Genomic DNA, 15,463 nt, shown 5'->3' with positions numbered 1-15,463 from the left:
TTGGGTGTGAATCCTGCCATTGTAGATGTGGAATTTGAATTCAACTTTTTTAAAAATCTGGAATTAAGAGTCTAATAATGACCACGAAATCACTGTCAATTGTCAGGAAAATGTATCTGGTTCACTAGTTTCCTTTAGGGAAGGAAATATACCATCCTTTCCTGGTCTGGCCAGCATATGATTCCAGACATACAACAATGTGATTCTTAACAATTTAGGATCCACAATATCCACATCCAGCAAATAATTTTATTAAAAATTACAATTAATTATTTTTCCAGCAACCTGATGCAATGCTAACTTATTCCAGGGTGCAATGGATTGATCTTATATGAAAGGTGAAGGTACTATTTGAAAGTAACGCTCTCTGCAGAATGTAAACTTTGAATTTCATGAGTCTGTCATGATATAGAATGTAAAATCAGGGCCTTGCTGACTATTTTGGTAAACTTGGGTGGGAAAAAACTTTATCAATTTAAATGTCAGTGAGAAAAATGTTAAGTACCTAGAAGTAGCAACTTTGCACTTAAGCAACCATCTAACGCTTTTTCTAAAACTAAAACATTATAACCTCTAAACCGAGTTTATTATTTAAAAGGCTTGGAGCTGTTTATTAATTTATACAGGTCAAGAGCACTCTTAGTTTCTGTAGGCAATACCATGAGGGAGAAAAAAGTCCATTCGTATTGTTACAGCAGTCATGTCCAGCATCATGCAAAATAGACATTTTGCTTGAGCACAGCAGAGCTTTGAACACCAGCCAATTACTACTTGTTCAAGGATTGTAGTTCTATTTGAAGAGACATGATAAATTTAGTCCACAGCAGCTGCTAACAAATGTAAACTTGCAAAGTTTTGACTGCTCTACCTCTGCAATTTGAACGGCTTCAGTCTTTTTTTCACAAGATATATTTTTCTTCTGCCTGACTTATCTCTAAGAAATATAGATTAATAAAATGTGAAGCAGAGGTTGTGCATTTAGTTTCTAGTGATTAACTAGATCAGGAATGTCTGGCATAGTACCTTCCATATAAACCTAAATTATCCATGTATAATTTTGCATAAACAATTTTTACCATCCCATCAAGAACTTGGATTGACATAGTGTTCCTAAATAAGACATCCCAAGATGCTTCACAAACATTAGAGCAAACATTTAAAATCAAACCACGTAATAGACTAAATTATATTAGTAAAGCTTTATTAGTGGCAGTTTTTAAGGAAAAAGAATTCCGGATGTGGATTATAAAGCTTTGGCAGCTGAAAATATGGCCTCCAATAGTAAAACAATTAAAATTGAAAGGCTCAATGACAGAATTAAATGAAGTAGATATCTGAAAGTTGTGGGGTTTAAGATTTAGGGTGTGAGAGTTGAGAATATGACAAAATTTGACAATGAGTCAGCAAAAATTGATAGTGGTGAATGGGACATGGTGTAAGATAAAATGCAAGCAATAGAGTTTTGGATGACCAAGTTTACACAAAGGTAGAAGAGATCTTGTGTTGTGATAGTGTTGATTTCTCTGGGTCAGCAGTGTGTCAGAACATGTCTGAACACGTTGATTAAAATAACTACAAAAGAGTAGAGATAGAATGCTGGTCAAAAAAATCCCATTTGGGTGATGCAGACTTATTGCTTTAAATTTGTTAACCAAAGTGCTTTAAACTGGCTTCTTCTTGGTGCTTTTTACTCATTGCCTTATTTCGCTCTGATATGCAACACAACTAGTGCTGGAAATGACTTAACATATTTATAAACTTCAAATAGTATGTAGATTTCATATTTCATTGCATTTTATGAAGTCTTTGTACCAATATTAATGCAATTTAGAATACTAGGTCTTTTTAATCTCTTTGAAGAAACATCATTACAACTTTATGGATATAACTTCGAAGTGTGGGCCACTCTTTAGTTTTTTGTTAGCTTGATAATTTTGTTAAAGCAACTAGCAGAGTATTGAGTGATTACCAGCCCAATTTCTTTTATATATGAAAGATACTGTTCTTGTCTGGAAGAAATGGTTAGCGTGAATGTTGCACAAACTAGTTTCCATGTTTATTGCATAAATACTGACTTTCACTATATAATGGTAATTAAAGCACTGGTTTTGTTTATTGAAAGGTCCCTAAGGGCTCAATACTCAATTGAATCAGCTAACTTACTATGTAATCAAGTGTTAATCATCTTGCTTCCATCTGTCTTGATGCTGTATGGTTCTTGGATTGTGTAGGTAACATCTTTAGTATACAATTTTTCACATCCAAGTTGTGATTATACTATAAGCAAAGCTGCTATTTTTTTGACATGTAGTATCCCTCTCGTTCATTTGTTGGGAATGTCAATTATTTTGACAGTGGTTTTCAGCTATGTCTTACCCTGTGTACATTAGCGATGTAAGCAGCCAACATTTGAGCTTACTGCCAACCAGGACTCAATATCTGGTTTGTTTGGCACCCCATCGTGCTCCTCTGTGTCAGTTTTCACAGTGGAAAACATTAGTATCCCAACAATTGAGTCAAGGGGCAGAGTTGAGTATGGTAGTCATTATAAAAGGGAGAGTACTAGAAAAGCTCAGTGGTAGGTAAAGTTCTACAAACCATCATTAAAGATGAGATTTCTAAATTCTTGGAAGTGCAGGGTCGGATTAGAACAAGTCAGCATGGATTTAGTAAGGGGAGGTCATACCTGACAAACCTGTTTAGAATTCTTTGGAAGAGGTAACTAGTAGGTTAGACCAGGGAAACCTTGTGCGTGTTATCTACCTACACTTCTAAAAGGCCTTTTGATAAGGTGCCTCACAGGAGGCTGCTGTGTAGGGTGAGGGTCCATGACGTTTGAAGTGAGCTACTGGCATGGATTGAGGATTGGCTGTCTGACAGAAGGCAGAAAGTTGAGATAGAAGGTTTTTTTTTTGGAATGGTAGTAAGTGACAAGTGGTGTCCCGCAGGGTTTAGTGTTGTGGCCATAGCTGTTCACTTTACATATTAATGATCTGGATGAAGGGACTAGGGGCATTCTAGCAAAGTTTGCCAATTGATATGAAGTTAGGCAGACAGGCAGGTGGTACTGAGGAGGTGGGGAGGCTGCAGAAAGATTTAGACAGTTTAGGAGAGTGGTTCAAGAAATGGCTGGTGAAATTCAATATGAGCAAATGTGAGGCCATGCATTTTGGAAAAAAGAACACAGGCATGGTCTATTTTCTAAATGGTGAGAAAGTTCATGAAGCCAAAGTACAAAGATATCTGGGAGTGCTGGTCTAGGATTCTCCAAAGGTTGACTTGCAGGTTGAGACCATGGTAAAGAAAGCAAATGTAATGATGTCATTTATCTCGAGGGTTGGAACGTAAAAGCAGTGATGTGCAATGGAGACTTTTTATAAAGCTCTAGTTAGGCCCTATTTAGAATACTGTGTCCAGTTTTGGGCCCCACACCTCAGGAAGTACACACTGGCACTGGAACGTGTCCAGCAGGAATTCATGTGGAATCCTCCAGCTCTTCGGATGCTGCCTGACCTGCTGTGCTTTTCTAGCAACACACTTTCAACTCTGATCTCCAGCATTTGCAGACCTTGCTGTCTCCTCCTGATCCCTGGAATGGTAGGCCAAATCTATGATGAACGGCTGAGGATCCTGTGATTGTAGAGTTTAGAAGGTTGAGGGGAAATCTAATAGAAGCTTATAAGCTAATGCATGACTTGGATAGAAACAAATTCCTACCGTCTACCTTTCTGTCAGGCATACCAGGACCTGTGGGCACAGCCTTAGAATTAGGGGGGGTTAATTTAAAACTGAAATGAGACACTTCTTCAGCCAGAGTCGTGGGCCTGTGGAATTCATCACTACGGAGCGCAATGAAGGCTGGGACGTTTAAGGCCTTCTGATGAAGTAATGAAGCTTTGTTAGAAAGTTATTTCAATGAGCCACCACACACTGCAGTACAGGAACTACAAAGAGCAGAGAAAAATCACCTATACAATGTATTCAAAAAGAACAGGTACCCAATGAACAGTCTGCCAATTTCTCAGCAAAAGACCAAACAAGCAGACAAAACAAATCCAGATACCCTAGCCACTCTCCCCTACATTAACGGTATCTTTGAAATGACTGACATCTTGGCAGCCCACAAACCCACCAACACACTAAAACAGTAGCTAATGAACACAAAAGACCTTATACAGACAACAAGCAAAACTAATGTCATTTATAAACTACCTTGCAATAACTGTGACAAACTGTGCAGAAAACTAGCCACCAGGATACATCAACTAGCCACAAAATAACATAATCCACTTTCACAGGTATCCTTACAGATGCGGAAGGACACCACTTCGAAAAGTCAAATAGGGACATGCACCAGAATTCCTAGAAGCATAGCATTCCAACCGCAACTCTATCAACAAACGTTGATTTGGATCTTGTTTACCACCCCTGAGAAAAGGAACAGGAAATGACATCACCACAGTAAATGGCATTACCGACCCAAGGAAGCCCAACACACACAAGTAGAAAGCGGGCTACACCACCAATGCTTCAGCCGGAGGCTTACTGAAGATGTTACCTAGAATGGTGACAAAACGTCTGAAAACGAACCTTCTAGCTCAGTGACCAAATCTACGTCCAGAACCTCGACTTGAGTACAAATCTTCTCAAAGCTCACTTCAACCCTCTCTACCCTATTTACAACATGACTGCTATGGATGCACCATTTTTAAGAATGCCCACAAACTTGTCAAATGTTTGACTCTATCTCTCAAACTGTCACCCTCCTCAACTAAAACAATGTCAAAACTGAAAGTTCCGCTCTAGGGCAGCATGCTAATCTGGATCACCATTCCCTGCTGGTTAGATGATCCCATCTAATAGCACTATGGATGTACCCACAATGCAGAAGGCAACTTGACACACTTCAAGGGCATTTGAAACTGGGCATTGAATGTTGGACTACAGCATGATCATTACTCCTATGCTTGCATAGACTGACTTTTCTTATTACTTTTGCCTGATTTTACTATACCAAACAAACATTGTCTTGACACCATTTTCTTAACAACACCTAGGGTAATAAAATATATCTTAACCCTAATATGTCTTCTGTAGCTTGTTTGAGATAAGTACAGCATTACAAGCATTGCCTCATCCTATTCTTTATGAAGAACGTTTTTGATTATTGAAGATTAACTCTGGTAGCTGAATTGAGTAGCTTAACAATGTCAGAATAAAGGGACTTATGTGGATCATGGTGGTAGTTTTGTTTCTCTTGACTGTACTTTGACTACAATGTGTATTTTTAAATATCTTTTAAGCTCTTTGTTACTTCTAGCATTAGGCAGTTGTCTGTAGTTTTTGAGAGCTGCGTAAGCTTTCAATTTGTTTACATTAGACCTGTTCATGAATTTGGACAATCAATTTATACGAAACCTCTGAAATGGGCAGAATATGCTACCATGCTAAAGAAGTTGGCCTTTGGGGGGGTAACTCCGCATTCTAGAATTCACTGTCGGTAAAACTATTCAGAAAAAATAAATGCCATTTTCACCGTTTGGTACATGATTGGTCAGTGTATATAATGCCAATTTTGAAAGTTTATCTCATTTTATTTCATCCCCATCTCCACTGGAAAATATTTTCTCTCCCTACTCCTGAATTTTGAAATGTAAAATATAGACCAAGGACAATCTGGAATGAGTGGAGTAACATCTAGCCACTACTTTGTTGAGATACTTTGGAAGAGAATTTGCATTAGAGGATAATATAAATAACTTTTAAGTATTACATTACAAGTTAAAAGCTGGTGATTACACAAAAATGCATGTGCAGAGGATTTTAAACATGCTTTTGTTAGTAACTTCATCTTTGATTTTAAGTTGGTATTCTGAAACTACTGTCCTTCTATTTAGGTAATGCTTCCATCATGCTGTTAAATAAAACTAGCAATTATGGCAAAGTAGTCATTTAACCTAATGGCTGTTGGTATTTTAAAAAAATCATCCCAATCAGTGCAAATAAGCTGTCTTTTTGAAAAAAAAAATCTGGTATCAAACTTGATTTGATACTGTTTTGAAAGTTTTCAGTGAAAGCTGCCTAGAATTGTTTCAACGAGGTAAAAACAATGACTGCAGATGCTGGAAACCAGATTCTGGATTCGTGATGCTGGAAGAGCACAGCAGTTCGGGCAGCATCCAAGGAGCAGCAAAATCGATGTTTCGGGCAAAAGCCCTCAAGGTCGATTTCGCTGCTCCTTGGATGCTGCCTGAACTGCTGCGCTCTTCCAGCACCACTAATCCAGAATCCAAGAATAGTTTAAGCTTAAATGTTTTCAATTTGCAAATTGTAACAACTCAATTTTAAAAATTTAGATATTCATAATTAGGAATCAAGAGTAGGCAATTCAGTCCCTCACTATCTCTGCTGTTTAATGCAATCATGACTGATCTCCTCTCCAACCAAACTGCACTTCCTGTTCCTCCTCTGAACCCATTATTAATTTAAAATGTCTATCTCCTCAAATATTTATTCGGTATACCAGCATCCACTGCTCTCTTGGGTAATAAATTCCACAGATTTGTAACTCTTTTTGAAAGAATTCCTCCATCTCTTTTAAATCTGTCACCCTTAAATTATAGCTATGATGCCTCATTATAGATGTTCCACCAGAGAGATATCTGCTCTGTATCTACTTTGTCAATTCCCTTTAGCATTTTGTATAGCTCACTTAAGTCTTCACTCATTCTTCTGAACACCGGTCTAAAGTGCTCAAAATCTCCAAGCCGTTTATCTTTGGAAACAAGCTTGTGAAATCTCTCTGCATTAGAAGCAGGTCAATTACCTCCTTTCTCAAATAAGGAGACCAAAACTGTACTCTACTCCAGATGCTGTCTCACCAATGTCTTGTACTGTTGCAACAGCACTACCCTATTTTTGTGCTCTATTTTCTTTTAGCAATAAATGCCAGATTTCCATTTGCCCTCATTAATAACTGCTGCACCTGCATATATCTTTCTGCAATTCATGCAGAAGAACACCCTGATCCCTCTACACTGCATTTTTAAAAAATTCAACCTATTTTTTAAAACCTGTTCAGAGATGTTGTTACACACTCTGGAGCAAGTGGGACTTGAACTTGGGTGGCCATGGTTGAGGATAAGGTTACTACCAGTATGCCACAAGAGGTCCGTCCCAAAATTTTTTTGAAGTTTTTCTCCATTTAACTGAATTGACTTTATTATTCTGACTAAAATTGATAGCCTCACATTTATCCATATTAAACTCCATCTGCCAATTTTTGATTCTTTCACCTAGCCGATCCATATCTACTTGTCTCTTATTTCTTTATTGCAATTTAATTTCCCACAGATTCAGTAGCACTTCCAAATTTGTCTATTGTACAACCTAGTTATCCCATCCCTACATAGAAGTCATTTAATATAGTTTGTAAATAGTCAGGGCTGAGGACTGTAACCTGTGGCATCCCACTAGTTACAGCTTAAAACCCAAGAAGTCTCTGAAGGTTTCAAAATTTATATAGAACAAGTTGTCACTACTTTTCTGCTTTAAATTCTGCAGAACATTTTGGATCAATTTGAAGCCACTAGTATGGAAAAGATGCCTTTGAATTTTTAAGGAACATTTTTAGACTAATTGTACACACAGTGATAAGACATTTTAGAGGAAGAAGAGTTTTCCATTAGCTAGTTCCTACAGTTGAATCTTGTAAATATTTAAAGTGGATATCTAACAAGCATGCAAAATAAGAATGGTTTGAAAAAATAGAGAAAAAAATAAAAATAAGAATGGTTACTGCACAGAAAGATGCTGTCTGTGGGCCAACAAACCATGTGCCACAACCCCCACCCACCCACTCCCAATCTTTTCAATGCAGCCCTGAAATTACTATCTCTTCAAATACTTATCTGGTTCTGTTTTAAATCTGCCTCAATCATACCAGGGCTGTGCTTTCTAAGTCCAAATTGCACTGTTAAGAAAACAAAGTTTGAGTTTTTCTTCAAGTTGCATTTGCTGCTTTTGCAAATCACCTGAAATCAGTGTCCTCAAGTCTTCAATCCTTCAGCAAACAGGCAATGTTTCCCTCCATTTACTCTGACCAGACTCCTCATAATTTTGAATGTCTTCATCAAATTTCCTCTTAATTCTCTGCGGATAATGCAAGTTTCAATCTCTCCTCATGCAAGATCCGTGTTTATGAATCTGTTCTGAACCCTTTATTGATTGAGTTTTTTGAGGAAGTAACAAAGAGGATTGATGAGGACAGAGCGGTAGATGTGAGCTACGTGGACTTCAGTAAGGCGTTTGACAAGGTTCCCCATGGGAGACTGATTAGCAAGGTTAGATCTCACGGAATACAGAGAGAACTGGCCATTTTGATATAGAACTGGCTCATAGGTAGAAGACAGTGGTGGTGGAGGGTTGTTTTTCAGACTGGAGGCCTGTAACCAGTGGAGTGCCACAAGGATCGGTGCTGGATCCTCTACGTTTTGCCATTTACATAAATGGTTTGGATGCGGACATAAGAGGTACAGTTCGTAAGTTGCAGATGACACCCAAATTGGAGGTGTAGTGCACAGCAAAGAAAGTTACCTCGGATTACAACAGGATCCAAATGGGCCAATGGGCTGAGAGGTGGCAGATGGAGTTTAATTCAGATAAATGCGAGGTGCTGCATTTTGGGAAAGCAAATCTTAGCAAGACTTATACACTTAATGGTAAGGTCCTAGGGAGTGTTGCTGAGCAAAATGACCTTGGAGTTCAAGTTTATAGCTCCTTGAAAGGGGAGTCGCGGGTATTGTGGATTGTGAAGAAGGCATTTGTATGCTTTCCTTTATTGGTCAGAGTATTGAGTACTGGAGTTGGGAGGTCATGTTGCGGCTGTACAGGACACTGGATAGGCCACTGTTGGAATATTGGTTGCAATTCTGGTCTCCTTCCTATCGGAAAGATATTGTGAAAATTGAAAGGGTTCAGAAAAGATTTACAAGAAAGACTCTATGACTCTATGTATGTTTTATCAACTATACTCTCACCCTGCCTCTACCTCTGTCAGCTTCAAAGATTTTTGTGCATACCTCCAACTTCGTCCACTCCCCTTGATTTGTAACCTATATTTTATATTGACTTTCCTCATACATCCCACCAAATTGAATCAGTTCATAATTGGCATTAAATGGCATCCGCCACTTGTCTGTTCATTTTATCAGCTCATTTTGTCCCTTTTGAAATTCATTTTTTTAAATCTTGAAATTTGTTTGTATTTTAAACTCGAGGATGCTGTGTTAATATTAAATACTGGAGTGGGGCCAAATAAAAGTTGGTAGCTAGAAACAATTGTCACACAAGTTTTTTTTTGTTAATTTGTGGACATTTTACTGAAATTGAAAACACCTTGAAGGTGTCCTCAACTTGTATTCTATATTAAAGATGACATTTAAAATCATGTAGGTGTAGTCAACAAGACTGATCTATTTTATGAAAAAGAATCAAACATGTTCATGTATTTAATCTACCTTAAAGGAATGTTTAGAACATAGAACATAGAAAGATACAGCGCAGTACAGGCCCTTCGGCCCTCGATGTTGCGCCGACCGAATCCTACCTAACCTACACTAGCCCAATAACTTCCAAATGCCTATCCAATGCCCGCTTAAATGACCATAAAGAAGGAGAGTTCACCACTGCTACTGGCAGGGCATTCCATGAACTCACAACCCGCTGTGTAAAGAATCTACCCCTAACATCTGTCCTATACCTACCACCCCTTAATTTAAAGCTGTGTCCCCTAGTAACACCTGACTCCATTAGCGGTAAAAGGTTCTCAGTGTCGACCCTATCTAAACCCCTAATCATCTTATACACCTCTATCAAATCTCCCCTAAACCTTCTCTTCTCCAATGAGAACAACCCCAAGTGCCTCAGCCTTTCCTCATAAGATTTTCCTACCATTCCAGGCAACATCCTGGTAAACCTCCTCTGCACTCGTTCCAATGCCTCCACATCCTTCCTATAGTATGGCGACCAAAACTGCACACAATACTCCAGATGAGGCCGCACCAGAGTCTTATACAGTTGCAACATGACCTCAGGACTCCGGAACTCAATTCCTCTACCAATAAAGCCCAGTACACCATATGCCTTCCTCACAGCACTATTTACCTGGGTGGCAACTTTCAGAGATCTGTGTACATGGACACCAAGATCCCTCTGCTCATCCACACTACCAAGTAGCCTACCATTAGCCCAGTAATCCATCTTCTTGTTACTCCTACCAAAGTGAATGACTTCACACTTAGCTACATTGAATTCCATTTGCCACATTTCTGCCCAGCGCTGCAACTTATCTATATCCCGCTGTAACCTACCACTTCCTTCCTCACTATCCACAACTCCACCGACTTTTGTGTCATCCGCAAACTTGCTCACCCAGCTTTCAAGCCCTTCCTCTAGATCATTTATAAAGATAACAAAAAGCAATGGTCCCAAAACAGATCCTTGTGGTACACCGCTAGTAACTGCACTCCAAGATGAACATAGTCCATCAACTACTACCCTCTGTCTCCTTCCAGCCAGCCAATTCCCAATCCAAACCTCTAATGTATCCTCAATGCCATACCTCCGTAGTTTTAGCATTAGCCTACCATGGGGAACCTTATCGAACGCCTTACTAAAATCCATATACACAACATCTACTGCTTTACCCTCGTCCACTTCCTTAGTCACCTTCTCAAAGAACTCAATAAGGTTTGTGAGGCACGACCTGCCCTTCACAAAACCATGCTGGCTATCCTTGATCGCGTTATTCCTATCCAGATGTTCATAAATCTTATCCCTTACCATTCTCTCTAAGACTTTGCCCACCACTGAAGTCAGACTCACTGGCCTATAGTTACTAGGGCTATCCCTACTCCCTTTCTTGAACAAGGGACCACATTCGCTATCCTCCAGTCCTCTGGTACTATTCCCGTTGACAATGACGACATAAAAATCCAGGCCAATGGCTCTGCTATCTCCTCCCTAGCTTCCCATAGGATCCTAGGGTAAATGCCATCAGGCCCAGGAGACTTATCTATTTTCATCCTCTCCAATATTCCCAGAACCTCTTCCCTGCATATTTCCAGGCCATCCATTCTAATCATTTGTGACTCCATATTCACATCAGCAACAGTGTTCTGTTCCTGAGTGAATACTGATGAAAAGTATTGATTTAGTGTCTCTCCAATCTCCTCCGCCTCCACACACAACTTCCCACTACTATCCTTGACTGGACCGATACCTACCCTAGTCATCCTTTATATATATTAAAACACTAATTGTTCAGTGTTAGCCAATTGAAGTAATCTAAGCTAATCATTGTATAGCCCAAGAACAAGAGACTAGGTCAAGTGATGGTTCTAAGTACAGAAGAGAAATTCAATTTTGTTTGAGCATTAGATTAGACTTACAGTGTGGAAACAGGCCCTTCGGCCCAACAAGTCCACACCGACCCGCCGAAGCGCAAGCCACCCATACCCCTACATTTACCCCTTACCTAACACTAGGTTGTTTTTTGTTTGTTGTTTTTTGGCATCTTTTATTATAATGTCCTGACCTTGTTTTAACCTATATTCTGTTTGTATAAGTTATTTTCACACTAAACTAATGGAAAGAGCTAAGCCATTTTGAACATTTATTAAAATCTGAAAATGGAATGAAAACAGTTGAAATAACATCTTGCACTCTCACTTGGAGGTCAATGAATTAGGAGTTATTTTGTAATTTTCCATTTTCCAATGAAAGAATTTAAATTCGTAACCACCAGTGTAGATTATCAGGTGAAATAATACGTTTGGATTTTGGATACACGTTGTGATGTCTATAATACACTGAATTTCAAATATTTTGTTGTAAGGAACATTTAAACCAAGATTGGAAAATTAGTCACTGCCTTGAGAGAACATCAATTCGGAAGTTAATGTTTTATTAAATTTAAAAAGTAAGTGGAACAGCGATCACAAGTATTAACCACAGATTCTATACAACGCAATAAAAGCAATAAGCTTTGCTATATAGTGTTCTCTTATAAATGTGAATTGCAGATTGATATTTAGAAATCTGTTAAAGGCATTCAGGAATATGGGGATAGTGTGGACTAAAAAGGCATTGATATTGATGATCGGCCTGGTTGTGCTGAATGACGGAGCAGACTGTGAATGTTGAGCCCCTAACTCTATTATGTTCTTGTTATACACACCAATTTTACTTTATAAATAGTATGACTGTATTAGTCTATTTCAGGGGTTGCATATAAAAGCTTACTTCGACTGTTAACTTGACTTTCAGTTGCAAAGAAACATTCCCAACTGATATTACCTTCAAACTGACCTTAGAATTCAACCTTAGTTGTTCCTTAGCAGCATTGCACCATGTTTCTATTCTGACAAAACAGCACACCTTGTGATCTGTTCTAAGCCAGACTGTAGAAAAGCTGCTAATATTTTTAAATCACTTCACAGATTGAAAGGAACTTTCAAACACGTTTCTGCATTGTCACTCTTTACAAAAGCAAAAACAAGTTGCCACATTTGCAAGTCTATATTGAGTGTTATAGCTTAGAAACAGTGATTGAACTGAAACCACATGTGATTCTGCCCAGTACTTGTGGGGTATTGTGTATCAACCACTTACAGCCAATTAGTTTTATTTTAAATCTTCATTTAAAACCTTTCACAATCCTAATGGTATTTTAGTGCTAGACAGAAATATTCCTTTAAATGTGATAATCACTACTTTACAAGTTTTTTCTATTTGTAAATTGAGTAAGGTATCATTCAGATTTTGTTTCAATTTTGTAAATTAATTGAATAAATTTAATTCAACTAGAACAATCCTTCTATTTTCAAACAGAGTAAACTAGCAAGAATTAATTTGCTTGGTTGTGGGTATTTCACACTTAATCCATCTTGACAATAATCTGCTCTTATCTCCTGGGCTGGTATTTTTCTGAGGTATGATTTCATGAGCACAGATGGACTTAACCTGTAGCTAAGTGGCCATTTTTTAAAAAAATAACAAAATGTCATTCATATTTCCTTCTGTTCTTCCTTCCTCACTGCTCCCCACTGTCCCCGTTTCTGTACTTCTGTCAAAATCTGTCAGAACTGTTCAAGTAATTGAACTGAAACATGAACTCTGTTCCATTCTCCACAGAGCTGCCAGATCCAATGCATCAGAATTCTGCATTTGGCAAAAGTGTGATGCATCAACCCTCCCTTAACTACCTGTAAACTCCACAATTCACCTCTACTGCCATAAATGCTTTACTTCAGATATCTATTCAATTAGTATGTTGCCTTTTGTGTTCCCATAGTCTTATGAAATGAAAACAGTAAATTGTTTTTACTTCATTTAACTATTAAAAATAATAAATAATCACAAAAATAGCCATTGAAAGAAAGTTGCTTTGAAACCTGTCATAAATCCAATCACTTCCTGTTAGTGTTTAACTGCCTTAAGATCAGTAGCATCATACCACATGCAATTCCCTTCGAGGCAACCCCAATGCCGTCAAATAGTAACTTTCAAAAAGATAGAGCTTAGTGGCTTCAATATCCAAACTTCAGATTCTACCATAATTCTAAGATAAATTACTGTTAACTTCTAGTTTGGTCTTCCATCATATATTAGCTGTTTAATAAAAATGTTGAATAATGGTATTGCATATAATTAACATAAACATGCAATGTGGGTATCTTGGCTTTTTTATATCTAACTAAAAGAAATCTGATGCAAAGCAATCCTTTCAAAATATTAATTTGGATTTAGGGGCAGATGAGTTTTTAAGTTCTATTTTCATTTTCTTATGTCATCTGAGGCCCATTCAGTATAACAATGTGAAGAGAAGGAATAGACTTGGACCATTGAGTCCACTGTTTGACGTTTATATAAATGATTTAGATGAGAATTTAGGAGGCATGGTTTGTAAGTTTGTGGATGATACCAAATTTGGTGGTTTAATGGACAGTGAAGAAGATTATTTAAGATTACAAAAATATGCTGATCAATTGGACCAATAGGCTGAAGTGACAGGAATATATTAATTTGAATAAATGTGATGTATTGTATTTTTGTAAAGCAAGCAAGGGTAGGATTTGTACAGTTAATGGTAGGGCTCTGGATAGTGTTGTCAAACAGAGACTGAGGGGTTCAGTGACCTAGTTTTTTGAAAGTTACATTACAGGCAGATAGTGGTTAAGAAGCCATTTAGCAGGCCTGCCTTCATTACTCAAGACCATTACGTATAGGAGTCGGGATGACATGTTGAGATTTTACAGGATAGTGGTGAGGCCACCAATGTATTGATTTGCCCTGCTAGAAGAAGGATGTTATTAAATTGGAGAGGGTTCAGAAAAGATTTACCAGGATGTTGCAAGGACTGGAGGGTTTGAATTACGAGGAGAGACTGGATAGGCTGGGACTTTTTCACTGGAGTGTTGGCGGTTTCCTTGTAGAGATTTATAAATCATGAGGGGCATAGATAAGGTGAATAGTAAAGGTCTTTGCCCCTGGGTAGGGGAGTTCAAACCTAGGGAGCCTAATTTTCAGGTCAGAAGAAAAATTTAAAAGGGACTTGAGGGGCAATTTTTCCACACAAAGTGGCTTGTATGTAGAATGAACTGTTAGGGGAAGTGGTGAATGCTGCTACAGTTACAGTTTAAAGAAAAAGATATTTGGACTGGTATATGAATAGGAAAGGTTTCTAGGGATATGGGCCTTCTGCAGGCAAGTAGAACGAGTTTCATCTGGGAAACTTGGTCAGCAAAGATGAGTTGGACTATTTGGTCTATTTCCGTGCTGTGTGACTCTCTCTAATCCTTAAACCTGCTCTGTCATTCAGTCCAATTGTGGCTGATGATCTACTTCTATTCCACTATCCTGTCCACTCCTCATACCCCTTGATTCACTGAGAGGAGAAAACACCTTTTAATTAAAATTATTATTCTACAGATGTGGGCATTATAGGCTGGGCCAGCATTTTATTGCCTATCCCAGTTGCCTTCAGTGGTGGTGGTGGTGAATTGCTGCCCTGGACCACTGCACCCAACATTTTAAGTAGTCTCTTTCATATCAGGTTAACCAGTGCAATGCTACTTGAAATGAATGTTGTATTTTCTCCTTTTATAACACCACAGAACAATAGTAAAAATGAAATCCGGGTCTAATCACTCCCTCTGCTAGGACTTATGACATTAGTTAAAAAGGGAGAGAAATTTTGTGGAAGAATAATTTCTGGTAAACCTCTGAGCAATTGCCTGAGAGAAATATTAGCTGAAGCCTGAGCTTGGATCATCCTCCAGGGCATCAGTAAACATTAACAGATGAGAAGAACAAATAAGAATAATCTTCAGGGATAATAGGCAGCAAAGAAGAATTTCCAGTTTGAAACATGCCACTTATTCCATTTACCAGACTTTATGAT

The sequence above is a fragment of the Hemiscyllium ocellatum genome, chromosome 8 (genome assembly GCF_020745735.1).
Source record: "Hemiscyllium ocellatum isolate sHemOce1 chromosome 8, sHemOce1.pat.X.cur, whole genome shotgun sequence".
Lineage (NCBI taxonomy): Eukaryota > Metazoa > Chordata > Chondrichthyes > Orectolobiformes > Hemiscylliidae > Hemiscyllium > Hemiscyllium ocellatum.
This window is presented reverse-complemented; position numbering follows the sequence as displayed.